Source organism: Ambystoma mexicanum, chromosome 5q (genome assembly GCF_040938575.1).
Source record: "Ambystoma mexicanum isolate Mex_15411 chromosome 5q, UKY_AmexF1_1, whole genome shotgun sequence".
In the NCBI taxonomy this organism is placed as follows: Eukaryota; Metazoa; Chordata; class Amphibia; order Caudata; family Ambystomatidae; genus Ambystoma; species Ambystoma mexicanum.
In genome coordinates this window covers 890,301,977-890,324,399 of record NC_090933.1, presented here as the reverse complement: position 1 = coordinate 890,324,399, position 22,423 = coordinate 890,301,977, and positions in this window count along the sequence as shown.

The window sequence follows — 22,423 nt, the reverse complement described above, 5'->3', positions numbered from 1 at the left end:
TCGGCAGGTAGGGCAAGCTAAGCAACCATAACTCGCGCCACCACCGTGCACTGCTAAAACTAACACCCATGACATCAAAGATGACATCACAAATGTCATTGATGACATCAACTGTGAAATTAATTTTGATGAAAAGTATAATGTTGCCAGAAATCTATCAGACTTCATTGGGAGCACTATCATGAGATACTATGGGGCCGATTCATGGAACAAATGTGCGCCCAAAAAAGTGGCGTAAGCTGTCGCAAGCAGGCGCAAGCGTGAAAAAGGAAGCGCACGCGCATTTCATGGAAGCCTCTGGGCGTGTTTTTCTCGGGATGTGCGCCAAACCCGTGCGTGACGCACACAGGCGCACACGTCATTGCAACATCCCGAACGCTGTGCGCGACGCGCACAGGCAAAGCGCACAACGTCCGTGCACATACCAAAAAGGGGGCGGGACACGGGGCGTAACGCACGGAATGGGGAACAATGCGTGATAAAGAAGGCGTAACTGGGAAAGTACTGCAGGGAAATACACAGAACGCACGCACGCGAACAACTTGTATTCATGGATTTTAATACGGGAAACAAGCGCACGCTTAAAGATGCGCACAGGCATCAACACATCTGCCACAGGAAGGCAGGTGTAAGCGTCCCCGCGCACAGTATAAAAGCACACACAAACAACAAACACGTACATACCGCTACGATGAATGCCCCATTTGTCGCAGCATTGATCGTGGGACACCGCAGGAGGAGGAGAATAGGCAGGGCCTGCATTTCTTCCCCCCGGACAAGCCTTTTTGGGATGCCTGATGACCAGGTCTACGGCAGGTATAGGTTTCCACCTCGTATCATCCTAGACCTGGTCAGGGAGTGGGAAGATGACCTTACATCACCCAGTCTCTGCTCCCAAGCATTGAGCCCCTTGGAGAAGGTGCTCAATGTCCTGCATTTTTTGGCCACTGGGTCATTTCAGCAGACTACTGCCATAGTGGGGGGAGTCTCACAGGTCACGCAGTCACGCTGCCTACACCAGGTGGTGGCAATCATGACTGTGCGCCCCTCAGTCCACAGGCACATATAGATGCCCAGAACCCCTGCAGAAAGGCAGGCCGTTGTCCAGGACTTTTACAGGGTGGCACACTTCCCCAAAGTGCTTGGTGCCATAGATTGCACCCATGTGGCCCCACGTCCACCTAGGGCCACTGAGCACATCTACCAAAACCGCAAGCACTGGCATTCCATCAACATGCAGGTGGTATGCGATGCCAAGGGAATCATCACCTCTGTCTATGCAAACTACCCTGGCTCAACCCATGACAGTTTCATATACAGAATGTCCGCCCCGAGCCGGGCCCTGGAAGCTGGGCAGCATGGCGACACATGGCTCCTAGGTGAGTACAAATGCCCATGCACATGCATGCATGTCACACACAGACAAATACACAAACCCCAATAATCACAACCATTATCACCTCTCCAGGGGACAGTGCCTACCCTCTTAGCAACCACATGATGACGCCCCGGAACCCCACCACACCACCCCAGGTAAGATACAACGCTGCCCATATTGCAACCAGAGCCATATTGGAGCGCACATTCGGAGTGCTCAAGTCACGCTTCCGCTCCCTTGACCGCTCTGGCGGGCAGCTACTCTATGCACCCACAGTAGTGTGCAGGATCATTGTGGCAGCATGTGTCCTGCACAATGTTGCAACACGGCAGGGCGTACCAGTGGACATGGTGGTGCCCCCGCATCCCCAACCACAGGCACAGGCGCTGCCCATGGGAGGGGATAGGGCAAGTGGCGAGGCAGCCCGGACCCAGCTTGTGGCCACATTTTTCACCTAAACTCCCACCCCTGCGGAGTGCACACAGGCCTGGCACATACCAGGTGACACTAGATGATGACAAAGAGACAGTCAACTGTCACAACCTTACCACCCTGAGAATGTTGCCATGGAAGTGCCACATTGTGTGCATCCCTAGATACTCAAACCTAACCAATCCTGTGTGACCAAAAGGTATACATGCAAGGTGTGTATCACACAGACTTGCAAAACAGGCCATGACAATCACTGGTATGTCACACAAAGCCGCCAAAACCACAACATGACATGGCAAGCAATAGCAAATCACCAACACAATAACAATAATATAACCATTGACATGTGAAAAATCCAAAGTGGCATCAGACAATGATTCCTGACATGGAATCAGATGAAATGACTGACCAACAACCTCCCACACAAAGCAAGTCGTATCCAAATGCATAACAACAGTTGTAGCTTGAACATAACAATGAATGCCTGTTCACATGCACATTGTGCACGGCAAAATAAACACTGCATGAGACGTGTGCTGTGTCCATCTCCTGCAACACACTGCTCAGCACACAGCATAGTGACCAGTCATTGTGTGTTGCACACCCTGAGCATCACATGAAAATGACAAACTAAATAAAAAAACAAATCACGCATGTACTGGATCCACAAATGGTCATAGATCATGTGCTGCAGGGACACAGTGGTCCCCAGAAGGCTAACTGTGTGCACATGTGGACATGGAAGGGTAGTTGTACATGTTGTGGATCATAGTGCGAGTGTGTGTGTCAGTAGGGACATGCACTCAATAAATACATGTCCAATCATGTGATCATCAGTGTCCTCATCACATGTGAACATTGCCCATGTGTACACCCCAGCATGTCAAACCACCACTATACCCTCACACCTGAAAGGTAAACACAACATATGAACAGCCATTGATCAGCAGAATACATCATGTACATAGGATACCACAATTACAATGTCTGGGTGCCCATCACACTGTGGGTAAGGCAACTGTCCAACAACAAAATACCCCCTCCCTCACATATCACCATGACCCACTGAACAACTGCGCATGGGGTATGTAGCCTTCATCCTTGAAGTTCACCTGGCCACAGGATCACCCTTCCCCTTTGTCTCCATCTTCCACCTTTCGTGTAAAAAGTGTCCAGCACCCTCAGAGGCCACCTTGACTTGCAAAAACAACAAGTCAAAGAGAACTCAAAGCAGGCCAACACATAAGCCAAGCAAAAAGCCTGCAGGCAGCAAAACAAACCAGAAGAGCCTCCATTAGATGACTTGAAGTAGCAGTACGTCACAAAGCCCAAGTACTAGCACTATGATGGAACAACCAAGGTAGCACAGTAAAACAATGTCACAACAGGATGTGTACCATGTGTGGTACATAATATCGAATGATGCACCACGAACTGATGTGTACTGTCACAGCTTCCGTGTACAGGCGCAGGAGTGGCATGAACCAACCACCCCCACCGTGGTCTGGGTGCCTGCAAGGTCAAACTCACACAGGCCTCTGAGACCCTGGTGGGGAAGGAGGGTCAGGGATATGCAGTCGGAACAGGCATTGGTATACTGGATAACCAGAATGAGGGGCGGGAGAGGGGAGTAGGATTGACAAGGGAAAGTAGGGAATGTACAAAAACATAATAATCACATTAACACATACACAATCAGACCAAACATGTACATCATGCACATAGTACCAAATTACTCAAATTGAAGTCAAAGAGAAACTTATCTCTGGGGTGAGTGCTGGCCTCCTGCCTGCGCACTCTCAGGTCGGGTAACATGAGCAGTTCAATGCTGCAAAGAGAGCCAGAGTCACTAATCTGTGGTGCCTATAACACACACATACACCACCATGCATGCCCCAAAGTAACAAGATACTCTACAAACTATCTGGTGTGGTGCTTCGTACCCATATGTAAGATTTCCCCTGTGATGGTTCATACGCAGTCAATGCAGTAAGTAATGCGCCGGTGGGTGCTTGGCAAATGTAAGACCAATGTGCCAAGATTCACACAACATCCAATGTTCCCTGGGTAAGCATCCATATGCATTTAGCAAGGTACGACTTCAGTACAAGTCGTGTTCCAGCATAACCTAAATAAAGTAGGTAGTGCATGTGGCAATTCAAACCTGTAAATGAAATGCACTGCACACGAGTCTGTCCCTTGCTGTCTGTCCCTGTGAGCTGCTTCTTTCCCTGTCTTGGTAAGCTACATGGCTAATACAACTTCCTCAATGGACCGTGTTGGACCGGAGGATATGTGCCACTGCCCCTGCATGTGCCCCTGACAACTTTCCCATCAACTACCCATTACTCCACCAACGCATCTTAGCTGTACTGTGCACTTCATAACCAATATCTGTCCGAGCTCACCATCAGTGGTGCTACTTAGCATGCATGTGCAACTGTCCTGGTGGATGGTTGGCTGCGGTGTGGCCCCCTTGTGCTGCTCACCGTTCCTGGAGTTCCTTGAAACACGTCAGCTTCTGTATGATGTATGAGCGCAATCCCTGTAGCTCTGCCTGCGCACACATGTACATGTCTGCACCACCGAACGTGGCCAGCTTCCAGACATCCAATGGGCCATGTCTGCTGGGAAAGGTGGTCTGGAGGCTCATCCCCCTGCAGAAAGGACAGAAAACACATGATTAATGCATTAAATTTCCCTGTGTGTGTCTCCTCAGGCATGTCATGAGTGGACCATGTCAGAGACGTACATCTGAAATCACTCCATCAGTGCAACTTTCCCAGCCAAAGTGTGTCAGCCACTGTCTACAGCATGAATTGCATGAAGCACATGTACAGCAAAGATAAGAAACACACTACACAATGTATAGCAATTAATGCACACATGAATCATGAACCCACCCATCTAGCATAGGAAGAACTGCAGTCAAAATCACCCCTATCATCCCCACTAGGGGTGTCAACAAAAGTAGTACAGCAGCAGACATGCCACAGATATGACAGTCCTAAGCCCTTGTGTAATAGGCTGTTACACCGAACCATCCTTGCGAGCCCATGGATAAGGGAAGCAGGAGTGGCATATGTGACTCAGGACCCCAAGCTGCAAACTCATACACGAGACAAGCTTGAAGGGACCAGTTGGAACAGACAGTGGATGCTTTCAAAAGCCACAAAGCTCCACACTGTCACATGAAAGCACAACAGACAAGCAATTATAAACTATATTAACTAATTACACTAACTATCAAAAACCTACATTACCTAATTAAACTAACTATCAAATAGAAACTTAACTAACTAAACTAAAAGAAAAATCAAAAATGGCCACATACGACCTGGGGAGGGGAGGCACCCAGGAGGGGGGAGGTACAGGGTGCTGCTCAACACCCACATGCGTCGATGTTGAGAAAAAAAAAAAACCTCCATAGGCTCAACGCCTGCACAGCCCGACCTATGTGGGAGATACCTCGTCGTCCAAGCCTGGCTCTTCCTGGAAAGGAGGACGTGTCACAGGAGCCTGACCACGACTAGCCGCAGCTTGCCCCTCGTCGGCAGCAAGTCTGCCGGATGGGTGAGCCTGGTTCTGTGTGGCGATGACCCATAGGTCTGCATGCAGAACCGCACGTGGTACGTGTGCTTCCTCTTGGAAGGTAACACGTGTAACACGGAGTTCCTCCTGCAAGGCCTGGCTGGACAACTGATGCACCTCCGCCAAGCATGTAGCTCAGCCGAGATGGTACACTCAAGCTGCGCAAACCTCTCCTCTGACTGCTCCCTCTGGGACATCAGAAGGACACCCAGAGTGGATCTGAGGGAAGCATACTCCTCCCTCAGGGCCTCAATGTGTGCCTCTGCGTGAGCAGCAATTGCTTCACGCAGAGACAACATTTCAGCCTGGCGTGCCCTGTCTGAGACTGCCATGCGCAGCCTGAGCGAGCGGGCCAAGGACCGTGCCGCCTGCTGCTGGAGACGCACCGGCCTAGCGGGGGGAGCATGGGTTGGGCCACACGCTCCATGCTCACAACGATGTTCTCCATTGCTGCCCCCTGGCGTTCAGAATTGGCAGTCATGTCTTGCTCCCACTCAGTATACAGCAGTTGTGCGCAGCGACCGTGTTGCTGGGCTTGACACCTGCGGGACCCAAGGACCGGGTGTCCTCGTTGTGCTGGCACCGCCCGCGGCTGCACGACTACATGCCCCCGTCGACGTGATGGCCCAGGCACATCAGTGACTGGTGTGGAGGGTGACCCTGCGTCCCGTCCACCACAGGCGGAGGTTCCAAGACTGTCTGACCCCTCAGTGCCGGTGTCATGGACAGAGGAGTGCCCACATCAGAATCACTCACCCCTGACATATGGACCTGATGCACATCCAACTCGACATGGACGTCAGAGTGGTCATCAGGGCTGGACTTATTGCCAGCCAAAGACAAGATGGACTGTAGCACATGTGGGTTTTCGTGACCTACCACCCCACTACCCCCACTTGTGCTGGGTTGCTGTAGTGATAACAACCCTGTGCCTGGCATGACAACACCATCCTCTGGCTCCATTGCGTCATCATCTGAAAAGTAGAGAGAAAAAAGGTCACTATACATGTTAGAAGCACACAACTCACACACACATAGACATCACACAGACACCAAACACATGAAGCAGACATTTCACACACAAAAGAGTACCTGCCATGCATGCTGGGTCAACTTGACATTGCTTCTGTGATTAGGCATGTAGAAGGGTGTTATATCGCTCTGAAGTGGGTCGATGCAGTGCAGCACATTTGTACGATACTCACTATCCACATGTACAAGTACTTCATGATGTGTATCAGAAAATGTGAAGGCAGTGCAAGGTCAACTTCAGCCATCACGTGCAATGTGCATGCAATGGGTAGCATGGCTACAAGCAAACCACCCCTCCCCCAAGTGCAAATGCAGGGATACCTTGCATGGCAGCAAAAGGATGACCATAGACCTGTGTATTGACTGACAGTGTTGACTAGCATCAATTGCATCATGTGAGTCAAGTGACAACACAGCAGATGATGATGGGACAGTAAGCAGGACACATGATAAAACCTCAGGAGTACACCCAGAAGAAGACACTACACCACTTGGACAGAGTCATTGGCCATGAAACAGGCTGAGGCCTGTGACCCACACAGACTGTCACACCCTTAACATGTGTGCGACGCGGGACTGAGCCACAGTGGCCATGGGAAGGCTGATGAAATACCATGGGAAAAATAAAGGGGTGGACCTGCACTTCAAATCCTGATCCTTCAGGTATTGAACAACAATATCCACGATTGGATCAGTGAGACGGGATGAGACTCTTTTAGTACATATTCACATTTTATTGGCTAAATTTAGCATATATAAAAAACATTTTTCGCAATATAAAAAATCTGTAAAAAACTTTTCATAGCAACATTCATAGCCACATACAAAACTCATTCATATTTCCACACATAATATCAGCACCTGTGACATTTCATTTATCATTGGGTTACTTTAGAAATACAACTTCATTACACATATTACAGAATAGACCCAGTCCCTAAGAATAGTTGTCATGATGTATCTAGCGCCAGTTTTTTGGGTCAGGTATTTATTGTACAGAAAAAACATCGACACGTGTTTCGGTCGGAGACCTTCTTCAGGACGTGAGGCAAAGCGAAGATTCTTCGCCCCAATTCTTAATGTGTAAGGGCCCGTAACCAATCTAAAAACAATCATAAAAACAGAGTGGCATCCCAATTTATTTAGCAAGGTGACTATTAGTGTCACAATGTGTTCCCGACTGATCAACACATTAGATCCCTACTCACCCACAAGTTCCAAATCGAGGGAAGGTGAACGGAATGCACAATATTAATTCTCCACTGGACTCAGTGCAAGTACTGAACCTGTGGAACCAACAACAAAGAAATATTTCAAAATTCTCTCCAGCCAGGAGAAATCTTTGGCTGGAGAGAATTTTGAAATATTTGTTTGTTACGGGCCCTTACACATTAAGAATTGGGGCGAAGAATCTTCGCTTTGCCTCACCTGACCCAAAAAACTGGCGCTAGATACATCATGACACCTAATCTTAGGGACTGGGTCTATTCTGTAATATGTGTAATGAAGTTGTATTTCTAAAGTAACCCAATGATAAATGAAATGTCACGGGTGCTCATATTATGTGTGGAAATATGAATGAGTTTTGTATGTGGCTATGAATGTTGCTATGAAAAGTTTTTTACGGATTTTTTATATTGCGAAAAATGTTTTTTATATATGCTAAATTTAGCCAATAAAATGTGAATATGTACTAAAAGAGTGTCATCCCGTCTCACTGATCCAATCGTGGATATTGTTGATGAAATACCATGCAATGTAGGTCACTCTGGACACGTACTACAATGATCATCCAGCCAAGGTCACATAGGGCATGCATGGAATCCACATGGAGCATGAATGGGCACTCATGTCCCTGCGGGGCATCTGACCTCTGCACAGTCCAAGTGAGACACCCTGCATCAAGTACAGAGGATGTACCCCACAGCATATGTCTGGCAGATTGGCTGGTGGAAGTTAGCATGTACACAGGACGCATGAACAGACAAGTACTCAATGGCAAAATTGAAGCAGACCAGCGCAAAAGTGAAATTGGGGTGCAGAGTGGGGGTGGAGGGGCAAGGGAGCATGCCTACGTGGAGTACCCACATACAGGCAGAGGACACATGCACGTCAGTCATGCTATCACATAGTCCCAGGGCTGAGAGGAAGGTCACCCCAGGCTACATGCAGAAGGGCCAGTGAGCTGGAACATGGACCAGAGGGGCATGCTGGTGACCAGCATGTGAGTAGGGTGCAATAGTGGTGATGCGGACAGTCCCCGTCCGCTCCACATGTCCACCATCCTGCAGAGCAGCCATGCATCAGTGAAGCATTGCATTACTTGCACATCAAAACCATGTACACATGACATGTAGTGGCAGTCATGCACAACACATCACACAAGTAAAACACACATGTCCTCAACAAACATGCAGCAACACTCACTGGACTGGGCATCAAAGTCCGGCATCTCTCCCACTCTTTCGACCGATTCAGGTGGTATGAACTCCGCAACGAGTGACTCGTGCAGAGTGAGGTCTTCCTCCTCAGGTGGAGGCCCACTGCCAGTCACCAGAGTCAAGTTGTAATTTGAGGCACACTTAGCCTTAGCGCTGCGTTTGAGGTAATTCCAATGCTTTTTGCACTCTTGTGCCGTGCGCACCTCATGGCTGAATGTGCTCACATGTTCAGCAACTTGCTTCCATTGGGTATCGCGGTGGGCAGCCGTAATCTGACAATTAGGCCCTACTAGCATGTCACGGCTGTGGTCCCGCACGTAGTCCATGAGGAAGTCCAGTTCCTGGTTCAGAAAGGCTTCTTCCTCGACATGCAGGAGGTCGTGGCTGTGTCTGGGGTCCCAGCCTGTTCTGCAGGTTCAACCTTCCTCCTCTTGGATTGTGGCGCAGACCCTGACTGGCAAATGCCACCCTGATCAGTATGGACAGTGGCACCAGTGGATTGAGCCAAGGGAGTGGCAGGTGGAGGGATGACCAAAGGCCTGACTTGTGTCAGTGGCAGCTGGGTGCCCTCTAATGGACCCTGTGCAGCAACATCCGCTGTGGCAGGGTCATTGACTATCCTGGTTGGCAGACTCACAACCGGGGTGTTGTTGGCTGCATCTGCCCCTGCACTTGCCAACACCCAGCTGGTTTGGGCAGCAGATGACATTACTGCCCCAGGGACACGTGTCTCAGTCAGGGCAGCCCTGCGTGCACCTACGGTTTCCCTCCTGCCCTGTTGGAAATCCTCCAAGGACTCCTCAAGTGCCAAAGCAGCCTGCGCTGGCAGACCCTGAGCCTGGGTGGTGGTGTCCACAGCTGCACCTGCAGCTGCCACTACCCTTGGGCCCGTGGCAGTCGATGAAACTGAATGCCAGGTCACACGGGCGCCAGTGCCAGATGCAGAAGCTGCATCTCCCAGAACTACAGGGGGTGGTGGCATGATTGCATCGACACATGGCACAACATCGTGCACAAGTGGCGCACCCCTGCCTCTTCCCCCTCTGCGGCCACCTTGGACACCCTGGAGTCCCCCTACTCCCTGGTCCTCCCGGCCATGTCCCTGACCACGCCCGCCACGAGGAGAACGCCCAGCTGAGGCGCCCCTCAACTTTGGTGGCCTCCCAACCATGGCACAGATGGAGTAGTGCCGGCACAGATGGAGGAGTGCCAATAGGAGGTGTACACCACAATTGTCCTGGGCTGCAAGATGTTAACAGCACCCCTGCACCTGCAAGGCTGTATGTGACCCCGGTGATGTAGTGACGGATCATGCATTGCTCAGGCACCCCAAAACTGCAGTAAAAACGTGCACGCAACCCCTGCAGCCTACGTGCGTGGAACTAACCTCCCACAGTACGCGGTGGCACCCAGTAACACGAAAAACATATACGCGTGGGACAAGCAGGCTACTATGACCTCGAAAACGGGTACGCGATACACAGGGGCACCCGCAGTGGGAAAAATAGCGTGCACGACTGACCAGACTAGCGCGATGATGAAAAACACGCGTAGCCAATACCCCTGCCAAAAGAAGATGTAGGTCCTTGATCCGCTGTGAAGTTGTGAGGGCGCACGAAACAACACGAAGTAGCAACACACACGTCGTTCTCCACGAAAGGCACGTACAGTGAACTGCTGGCCCCACTCACCTTTAACCCATGCTGAGGGAAACGCCCGCGTGCGTCGTGTCACTTACGCGCGTAGGCCCCTTCCTCGGATTACACGCAATCACACGCGAACGTGCAGTTTTTTCATGCGCTAACCACTATGCACACGTCATGAGGGAAATGCCCACGCACATAACGTCACAGATGCGCTTACGCGCTAAGGGCCTTTCCTCGGATTTCACGCTGACATGCACTTTTTTCACGTGCCAAATCACTCCGTATCAAGCAGGCCACGCGAAAACACACGGAAGACCATGCTCCTGCCCAGATGGCCATATTCCTGCCCCACAGAGCCCCAAGCCCGCTCCCACCTGCCATTTGCTGCTGCCTGCCTTCCTGCTGCCCACGTGCCCTGGTATTTGGTGCCTGCACGTCAGCCAGGGGTGCAGTTGCTGTGACCACCCATGCTGGAACAGAAGACTCACGACTGGGATACCATCAGTCCACAGCCCAGCCCCAGGACCCAGTTGCCCACCCACACCTGCCTCTGGGGTTGCCATGCCGGACACTACACCATCTGGCACCACTGGCAACCCCGAGGCAGAGAGGCAGAGGGCCACCAGCTTCAGTGTCAGTGAAGTTGGTGTCCTGGTGGAGCAAGTCCTGGGGCAGTATGATGCCCTCTTTGGAAGTTTGCGTACCAACAACGAAGGACGGAAGAGGATCTGGATGGACATCGTGACTGCCATCAACGAGGTGGGGGTGGCAGTCCGCAAGATCAAACATGTCCGGAAGCGCTGGGAGGACTTCAGGTCCAGGACCCTCAACAAGGCCCGGCGCCTCTTGAAGGCAGCAGATGCCGAGGGGTGCCGGGTCCACCTGACCGACAACCAGATGAGGGTCCTGGAATGCATACGCCCAGCGATCCACGTCCAGGTCCTTGAGGGGCAGACCAGTCTGGATTCAAGCGGTAAGTGTACATGCATACTGATCGGACGCTGTGCGTGTTGTGGTGTGCCAGGAGTGTGCGGGTTGCACATATGTCTTTGTAGGGACATGTATGGCTGCGTATGAACAGGGACGTGAACCTGCCACATGTGATTCCAATCAAGTGTGAGAGACATCAATGGTATATGTGTTGGTAAGCATGCTGTGCAAATGTATGTGTGGGTGCACACATGTAATGAATTATGAGTATGTACTGTGGCATGGTTGTGGTGTCATACATGGATGCTGGTTCATGCTGCATGTATCTGCACTATGCACATGTGCATGTGGGTGTATTTGACAAGTGTGCAACTGTGATGCAACATGGATGCATGTGACACTGACATGTAGAAGGCTGAATGCGAGATGTGACATGGATGGCGATCTCATCACTGCGACATTTGGTGGAGATGTACACATGCATGTAAGTGTGGTGGCATGTGTGCATGTGTTGTGCACTCCCCATGTTTCATGTACGTCAGGCTCACCTTCGGCTGCTCGTGTTGTTGTTTGTGTATGGACGGTGCTGCCTGGTGCAAGATTCCTGTTGATTTGCTCATGTGTGTGAGTTGAAATGACATGTGTGTTGGGGAGTGTGATGCCATGTCTGTAGTTTTACACTGCCACTAATGTGCAACTGTCATGTGTGTATCAGTCCATTGTACAGTGCCCTGATGCCTGTGTTCTATCTCTCCCTGTCTGCAGCGTCAACTGATGAAGAGGGCGGAGAGGGTGCTGTGGAGCAAAGTGGCAGGGATTGCACCACCAGCCGGAGACGCAAGGCCCGGCTCCCCGCCCACGTTGTCATCTCGTCGGGTAGTGAGGAGTCTGGTGCCATGTCCCAGGCCGCAGCTGCCGAGGGTATGTCCAAGAGGCGGAGGTCGGAGGTGGACTCCTCGGCAGCAGAAGGGGCAGCTGAGACCCCACAGGGTCCGACGGAGGAAGATGGCATGGAGTCATCCAGGTTGGTGGGGGGTTTGGTGGAGGAGGAGGACGTGGAAGGGACACACACGGGCTCTGGAGGTGGGGATTCCACTGGTGCTAGTGGTGCAGTGCAGGGGCAGGAGGCAGCAGAGGCTGCCGCGCAGGTGCCTGTGTGTAATCCTGTCCCCGATCCTGTGACTGCATCATCCTGCACCAGCAGGGATGCCTACGTCCAGACCCGTTTTCAGGGAGGGGATGAGCGCACATCAACTGGCCTTCCTCTCCCTGCGGACATGGCAATCCGGGACCAGGTTGAGCCTGTCCTGGCTGGGATGGCGTTGCGTCAACGGGGCATGCGAGGTGACCTGCAGTGTTTTTGTGAAGACACTGCACGTCATCTCGGATGCCTCGTTGACCGCATTGACCTACTGGGACGGGTCACCAGGGCTGGATTCCTCCGTATGCTGGACCTTATTCCGACCCCCTCCTCACCTGAACCCCCTATGCGCCAGTCATCCTCCATGCCATCTTCCCACCCATGTATCACCTGGGTACCCTGTGTAGCTGCCTCTGACCAAGCGGCCAGGCTAGTGGAGGACACATCCCTGCCACAGTCGGGAGTCGGACGTCCAGCAGGGGTGGCCACCACAACAACTGCACCCCAGCCGGAGGAGGACGTGCAGTCAGCAAGAGCCAGGGCACAGGCACAGCAGCAGCAGCAGCAACAAGGTGGGAGCGATGATGGCTCAAGGCCATCAACATCGGAGGGGCAGGCATCGGCCACAGGGCAGGAGGAACCAGGATTGGAAGTGTCTTCCATGTGGCAGTGGTTGGGCCAGGCCATGGGTGCGGAGCAGCGGCGGGCAGAAGAGGCATGGCTCACAATTGTCAGTATGGAGAACTCCATGTGGAGGGCACTGAGGCGGGCCGAGTGCCTCGAGGCTATTCGAAGGGAATTGGAGTCCAACATGGCATTGTCCATGCGAATCCCTCGGAGCCATGGAAGAGGACCGCCTCCAGGACATTGAACAGGAGTTCAATGATGCCCTGGCCTGGGACATCGGAAAGTGAGCCATCGGACTAGCCCGCCGCCATTGTAAATAGTTGTTAGTGTTAGGTTTCCTTTTCGTTTTGCTTTATTTTGGGGTGATTGGACTATGCCCCACACTTTTGTATATAGTTCTTTTCTTAGGTAGTTTTTTTTGGAAAGGTTTTATTTCTTTCGTTGGGCTCATGGACCCTGGATGAACTCGGTGTACATAGTTGAACAGTGGATCATCTGAGGATTTTATTTTATTAAACATCATGGATCAATGGATTTTTCAATTTACGTTTCCTTTGGATTTCATTTGGTGGACAGTGAGATTGGACACATGTTTTTTTTCATCACTTTGGATTGGTTCTTCATATGTTTTTTTATTTTGTTTCGGACATACATTTCATTTCATCGTTTGAAATATGTTTGATGCTTTCATTTCATTCATTTTATTAATAATACATTTTTGTTTCTTACTTCCATGTGTGGTTTTCGCTCATTGGGTTACTGCATGTGAAAAAGTGGATTTAGACAATCACTTGCACCCAGTGTGTGTGTGTGAGGGACATGTTTTGCTGTACATAGTTCACTTTCGTTTTTTGTCATGGAATAGCCATTTCAGTGTGGGGTGAATTGGGGACTTGATGGCCTCTCAAGACTGGGGTGGCGTGCTGTGGGATTTTGGTGCACATGAGGCCCATGATTGTGCATCTTTATGACGTGTTGGGGGGACATGAGTCGGGGCCTGTTGGCAGGTGACTGTCAGTGCTGGGTGGGTGAGGGTGCAGGGGGACATGAGTTGGGGCCTGCTGGCAGGTGCCCGTCAATGCTGGGTGGATGGGAGTGCTGAGGGACATGAGTCGGGGCCTGCTGGCAGGTGCCCGTCAATGCTGGGTGGGTGGGGTGCTGAGGGACATGAGTCGGGGCCTGCTGGCAGGTGCCCATCGATGCTGGGTGGGAGGGGGTGCTGAGGGACATGAGTCGGTGATCACTAGTGCAAGGTGACATGTGGGATGGCTGGGGGGCATGCCCATGGTGGATGGGCTGCCTGTGGGACATGACCAGGGGTGCAGGATAGTCCCCTGTTGTGTGGGCTGCCTGCACAGGCTGGGGAGGGGGTCAAGGGTACACCTGGGAGGACCCACACTGGCAATTCACGTGTGTAACACCCCGCGCACCCCACTGGATACACGTTCCCCGCTCAGACAGCAAAATTGCATGTGAAACTTCCTGCGCACCCCCAAAATACACGTACCCTGCTCGCACAGGGCCAATCGCATGTGAAAGTTCCCGCGCACCCCAGAAATACACATACCCCGCTCGCACAGGGCCAATCGCATGTGAAACTTCCCGCGCACCCCCGAAATACACACACCACGCTCGCACAGGGCCAATCGTGTGTGAAAGTTCCCACGCACCGCAGAAATACACGTACCCTGCTCGCACAGGGCCGATCACGTGTGAAACTTCCCGCGCACCTCAGAAATACACGTACCCCACTCGCACAGGGCCAATCGCATGTGAAACTTCCTGCGCACCCCCGAAATACACGTACCCCACTCGCACAGGGCCGATCGCGTGTGAAAGTTCATGCGCACCCCCGAAATACACGTACCCCGCTCGCACAGGGCCAATTGCGTGTGAAACTTCCCGCACACCCCAGAAATACACGTACCCCGCTCGCACAGGGCCAATCGCGTGTGAAACTTTCCCCACACAGTGGGGTACGTGTATTCGGAAGGGTGAGCGGGGAGTTTTACAGACGTTTTCATGATTGGGGGGGCTGTATGCTGGTCCACTGGCCTGTGCACCGTGTACAGGATTTGTGCGCTGTTCATGGCACACGGGGAGGGCTTGGGGGCGTAACTGGCGCTGCTGCAGGGTCGCTGCGCTACTCTGCGCCACGGCTGGTTATGGATGTTGAAATCCATGAATACGCTGTGCGCGAAATTGATTTTGGCGCACGCGGCTGGCACAGACTGCCGCACCAGCACATTGTGCGCCAGCCGCGTGCGCCACTTGTGCGCTGAATTCTATTAATTACCCCCATAGTTGATTAAGCAATGAATTGCTATAAACACCATTGCATTACAGAGTTATTTCCAGTACATGACCCTAGTCATGTAGAAACGTCGGCATTGTCTCCAGCATGCACAATAGAGGTGCAACATTCAAATCTTTCCATGTTGGATGGTAAAATGATGAATGCTTTCATTCCCCAGTTTTTACGTACTGTGAACCATGTAATAAGTAGCTAACAATGCCTCAGTTGCTACATATTTGTACTACTACACAGAAAACGTAAACAGACCACAAAAGATACGAATATGAGCATATATAGAAGTAAAGTAAGTAAAAATGCAGCAGTATTACCAGAAAGCGTTCATAACCTAACGGATTATCTTTTTGTACAGAAATGTTTGCTGTGTTGAACTCTTGCTTCTTCCCCTACGTATATGTATCATATTATGTGACTGAACCATAAGGAATGTAGTGTAAGAAGATATGAGAAGGGTAAAGTCTTCAAATGTAGTGCCTTTTAAATGTTTACTTCCTGACTGGCAGTGAAGAAAACCAACTGGCCTGCATATGTCAGTGAGTATAAAAGAGGGAGCCAGAGATGTGATGTCATCAATGGCATTTGTGATGTCATCTTTGATGCCATTGGTGTTAGTCTTAGCAGTGCACAGGGGTGGAACGAGTAATGGTTGCTTAGCTTGCCATAACTGGCACATTTCTGGGGTTTTTCAGTTTTACGTGTACCCATAATGTAGATAGGTTGTTGTTAGTGCAAAGTAACTATAACATTGCTTTAACAACGTTTTTTCACTGAATTTGATAGGTTTTTAGTAGTGCAACTTAACCATAATGTTCCATTAACAACATTTGTTCACTGAATATCTATATATACATATATAAATATTCAGTGAAAAAAACCTTGGTAAAGAGAGAGTTAAGGCGATCATATTTAACACAACAAAACCCCCGAAACTGAGTATTCACTTTTCAATCAAGTCCAACTCGGAGAAGAAAATGCATCATATGAACCAAACAGTGATAGGGGATAATGGCCAGGAGAGGGCAAGGGGGGGGAAGCAATTGAGGGGAGTAGGGTGCCATGGAAAGAGGTGGGGGCACTTGTTGATTACCTGTGAGGACAGGGAAGAGTTTTGGATTTTCAAGTGTTATCGTGGGAATATTTGGGGAATCCCGAGGGCATGGATAGCTCAGTGATGTCATCAATAACATTTGTGATGTCATCTTTGATGTCCTTGGTGTTAGTGTTAGCAGTGCACGGTGGTGGTGCGAGTTATGGTTGCTTAGCTTACCATAACTGGTGAATTGCTGGGGGTTTTCGGTTTTACGTGTTACCATAACATCCCTTTAACAACATTATTCCACTGATTTTAATAGGTTTTTATTACTGTAACTTAACCATAATGACAATTTAACAAACTTTTTTCACTGAATAAATATATATCAATATATATATATGTAGATATGCAAAGAAAACACTTCAGTTGCAAGGATGTTAAGGTGAGAACTTAACGCAACAAAGCCCCTAAAATTCAGCTAAAGCCACCTTAACTTCGCAACCCCTGTTGCACAGCCTCTGACAACAATGTTGATATCACACATCACATCACTGATGATATCACTAATTACATGCTGTATCAGAACACTAATGATATTACAAATCACATCACCGACAACACTAATTACATTGTATATAACTGATTACATCAATATTGAAATTAGACACAACATAATTTATAAGTTAGCTCCTGAAAACTGTGATTACCTTAATAACAGTTTAGGCCGTGGCCTGAGGGGGCTGCTCCCTTCCTCATGATGAAGCTAAGCAGGGTCGGTCCCAGCTACTGCATGGATGGGAAACCCACTGTAGTTGTAAACAAATCTCTTTTTTTAATTATTATGCATAACAGATAGCATGAGAACGCGTGAGTCAGTGATAAGTGAGATTAAATCATTTGCAGAGGATCACACCCCTTTGCTCCAAGCCCCTTGCTTTATGGCTGGTCTCTTTGTGACTGTTGTGATACATCGCAGGGCCCAACTAACCGCATTTAAGCTGCAAGAATAACATATGCCTAGGTACATTTTCCCCCATAGCCATTGACTACGGACAGTGATTTTTCACCCCTGACATCACTATAGCTATTAAAATATCATTAAAAAAAACTGTAACCGCGGGTACTGAACTACACATAACCTTGACTATCCGTAGTCTTTTATAGCCTCAAATATAGCTGCGAATATCGGCAAAACAGACACAAAAAATGCTTTTATGCCCCCATGCCCTCACCAAGTGCACCCTCATCTGTGCTAGCTTACCCCACTCTCCAGATGGCATCCTACCTCCACTGCTCCCTCCCTTCCCCCCACAAAGCATGCGGTTTCTGTGATGCAGTTTGCTTTCAGATGTCGCTAGACCCCCTCACTGCCAAATTTCACTTGGTGCCCTCTAGATCCCCCCACCTCTAGCCTGTTGGCATGTGCATGTTCTTTGACCTGCAAATAGCTTTTTTTCCCTACATTTCATTTTCCCATATCCTCGGCTATAACCCTGAATATTTCTTGCATCAAGAGAAAACGAGATGGCAGTTGTGTAATTTCTAAAAAAAAAACTGGTTTCGGGTAAATCCCTGAGATATAGCTATCTGTTTTAGAGATGGGGCACCCCCTTCTCTGTCAAATATTTAAATAACTATTGCACAGAATATCCCCAAACCATAAATTTATCGCGATTCAACGCTTCATACCCAAGTTGTTTTGGACCTGGTCCTAATCAGTTCAGTGGTTTGGGCCATGCGTTTTGGCAAAAATTAACCTTGTTTGTCTATGGGAAAATTGAATGGGAAGTAGGCCGCACTTTAGGAAAAACAAAATTCTTTGTCCTCTTAATAACCTTTTTCTTGTTTAGCGAATCTTTAGAATATTTGCAGTCTGTGGGGGCCCCGCAATTACCTAATCACTTTCGAAACTTCAGTCAAATCAATTACTCTAATGAAAAGTTATTAACAATAGAATTTTGAGGGGTTCATATGCGAGTCCGACTCACCTTAACTATACGGCGACTCTCATCGCCCTATAATAAAAGAAGAAGTCCTGACTGACTGACTCATCAATGCCCAGCTCAAATCTTTTATCCTACGAACATGACAGTTGGAAGGTACATTGTTTTCATGACATAGGCACGCACTAAAGAAGGATTTTTGGAAATTCCTTCCCCCAAAAACCAAAGATGTTACATACGTGAAAATTGGCATTTAGATTCTTCTTCAAAAATAGAGAAACATGTGTTTTACCATTTTCTGAAAATCCATTTAAGGGAGGTGGAAAAGGGGGGTGAATTTTTTTTTTTAAGAATACCCATATCTCACTAATCGAAGATGTTAGAAAAGTAAACATTTGAATTCATTATTCATTATTTGTAAAGTAAGTTTCCAAACTGCTTCTTAAAATTGGCAAAATAGAGTATCCTGTATTTGAGAGCAAAATTGTCATCCCTTCCAACCTAGGCACAGTCGTCAATTCCCTAGCAGACCTCACATCCAAAATGCACCTTGACATAAAAAATCGAGTTGAGAAATCTACAGTTTTGTGAGCGTGCCATTGTAATGCCAAAGAACAGCATGGCAGCTGAAATCAATTAGATACTTATTCATTCTTTTGGAGGAGTCCAAATGGAGTAAAAATCTGTAAACTCAGTGGGTCAAAGTGTTGACGCAGTCCACAACCCTGTTGAGTTCTCGAACACTTTAAATCCTCTTGGTCTTCCCGAACACAAACTTCTTCTCAAAGTGGGAGCACCTGTGATATTATTGCGGAACCTCAACCCACCTAAACTCTGTAATGGCACTGGTTTGTGAGTGAAAGCTCTACACAGGAATGTGATTGAGGCTTCGGTGCTGACCGGTCCTGGCCAGGGGGAGTCCATGTTCATACCGCTAATACCTCTTAAACCTTTAGAATATCCGTTTGAATTCAAATGACTACGGTTCCCTTAAAGGTTTGTTTAGCCATGACCATCAACACATCTCTCAGGCAGACTTTAAAGATAGTAGGGTTTGATCTAAGAGAAGACTGCTCCTCGCATGGGCAGTTTTACGTGTCCTGTTCCAGAGTGAGCTCGCCTAACTCTCTGGAAATCCTAGCACCTTAATGGAGAACCACTAAAGTAGTTTACAACAAAGTACTCAAATTGTTTGTTTTGTAGCTTGCAGATGCCAAATAAGTAATTTTTATTGTTTTGTCTGTCTCATTGTCTGTTTGTAATTACAACAAAAAAATATTCTGGACGCCCATCAATGGAACAACTATCTTTGTTTTGTAGCCGATATGCCCTGACTAACGCCTGCAATGAACATTGCTTATTATGTTGCTTATTATGTTAAAACATCAACCTGTACATTATATCTTATAAACTAATTTGTCTTTTGAAAACAATTGTACCAAATCCCAAAATCCACACAAGCTAAACCACGGGCAACGAGTAATAATTACTTTAGTTTTTTTTTATAGTTGTGTAAAAAGTTACTTTGATGTAAACTAAATACACTAATACAAAAACTTGACATAGGACCTAATTAATGGTTTCAACTGTACATTAGTTGGTGAAACATGTTGAAGCTCAATGTGTAAATCTAGTCTTGAGACTTAATGGTTACAATGTCAAGGTTTTTGCATGTCTTTGCATTTCATGGCCATCTGCTCATGAACACCTGCTATCTGTCAGTGAAATCACCATTTGTCAAATAGATGGTGGTCTTAAAATTAACATCTCAAATTAGACGCTACACATTCACCATGATTCTCAAATTAGTTCATGCAATTCGGTTATTTGTTTTCATTTTGGAATCAGGACACATTGTCTGAACTGAACATATCTATGAGCATTTGTCTCTCAGGCATCATTATAAGTGATACCTTAATGGATCATTTTGTATTCAATTCAACTGCAGAACGCGTGCTAGTTACAATTTCATAAGAGTAACCTTATTCAATGTACTGTCATTGTTAACATTTCAAATTATGTGTCAAGTCTTGCATTTCACATCAACACATCACACTGATACATAAAATGGGTTCAAGTAATATTTGCACAATAATTCTCTGAAATTAAACAATTTGATACTGTGGTAAACATTTTCTTGACACACATTTTCTTTGAATTTGCATTAAAACAAGGATGTCTATAGTCTCTACTCTACAAGTACCAATATGTAAGTGGTACTTTTTTTTCCAAATTATGCATTTATTTATTTTTAAAAATGCTCACAAAGCTCAGCCATTTGTGCCAAATGTCATAAGTGAACATGGTAAGGAAACAGGACGTTTCAATTTTTTTATTTGGAGATTTGGGGTCACTTATGTCCTTGGAATAAAATTACAGTTAAGTTGGGCATTGTGAAATTCCTAGCAGTCATGATTGCTAAGAAACAGATAGGGTTCTATTTTCATCTTCCAAAAATGTTCATCAGTGTTTTGTCCTCATTATTTAGTCCTGCTCTATCAACTTGGGTTGTTCTTTTCCGGACAGGTGTACTCTTTGCAGGACTGAGGGTCTTATCATAAGGCTGGAAGAATTGGAGTATGTTTTATTGTGAGAGAGGTGAAGGAAGGCTGATTTACTATAAGGAATGGAGACAGAGTAAATATTGACTTCCCACACTACCTTTAACTTATTTATTTTTTCATTTTTAACAATGTGATTTTAGTAATACCATCCATTTATCTTTTCATGTAAACATCCTTATTTACTCTCCTTAAACAGATTCTGGTTCATTCTTCGTTCTTTTCTTACCTAGAGGCCATCTCCACTATAGGTTCTGATGATTCCTCTATTTATCTAAGATCTGATCAGTGATGATAACATTTTTCAGCTGGTTATTATGTAGCCAGAGTTCTTTTGTGTGATCCTCTTATGATACTTTTTAGTATGTATGTGATCTGAGATATATTGTTTACAATTTCAAGGATCTCTTGCAAAACGGTAAATTCTTCCTCTCCTTAATTTGGTTCCTTTGAAAGTTACAAAGTTAGATTTGGTCACCTATTTCATAATCCCTTTTTGAGGTCATGGATTCATAGTACTTTTTCATACCCACCACAGTCTTCTCAAGGTTTCTTTGGGCCTAAGCGAATGTGTGTTGCAAATTGTTTCTCAGCTTTTCAACATATTCATGAGTAGAAGAGGCATTAATCAACTGCTGATGCTGTGTTCGGTTTAACAGTTCCACGGGTAATACCATCTTTCTATCAGTCTTGAGCTCAAAAGAGGGCATTCATGGGGCTGACATAAGTGTAGGTCTCAGATCATCTGGTCCATGGGTTATTGTAAACCCCAACTGGACCTTAAGTCCCCAACAAACTTCTTGATGATTCCACAATTGTCTTGTTGTTTCTTTCACAGCCCACTAGTTATGGGCACTAGGCAATATACAACTTCTCCTTTAAACCAAGAATTTACCACACCTTAGTCATCACTTCAGTGGTATTTTGACTACCTCAGTAAAACTCTATTCTTTTAGGAAGAATGAAAGCTGAAAAGATGTGGTGGATGAACTAAGTAGCAGCAGACTCCCCTTAGAAGTTGGGCCTGGGAGACATTCAGTCCTCTTATAAATTGGCAAGTAACAGTCAACATTTATTGATTTCCTCATGCAGAATGATGCTGGAGTGTAATGAAGTCAATCTGAAAATCACACCAAAGTAATGTTATTCATCTCTTTTGAAGGGGAGCCTGGTGTGTGGGAGAACTTGGCTAAAATTGTTTCAAACTCAAACCACCCTTTAAATATGTAATTCAGGTTTGACCCATGTGTAGCCAGCTTCACAGAGGGTCTCCACTGTATTTTCAAACCCCCTATAACTGCTAATGGCCTTGTCATCGGTGTGGTTTAGTATGGCACCACTTAATGAGATTGTA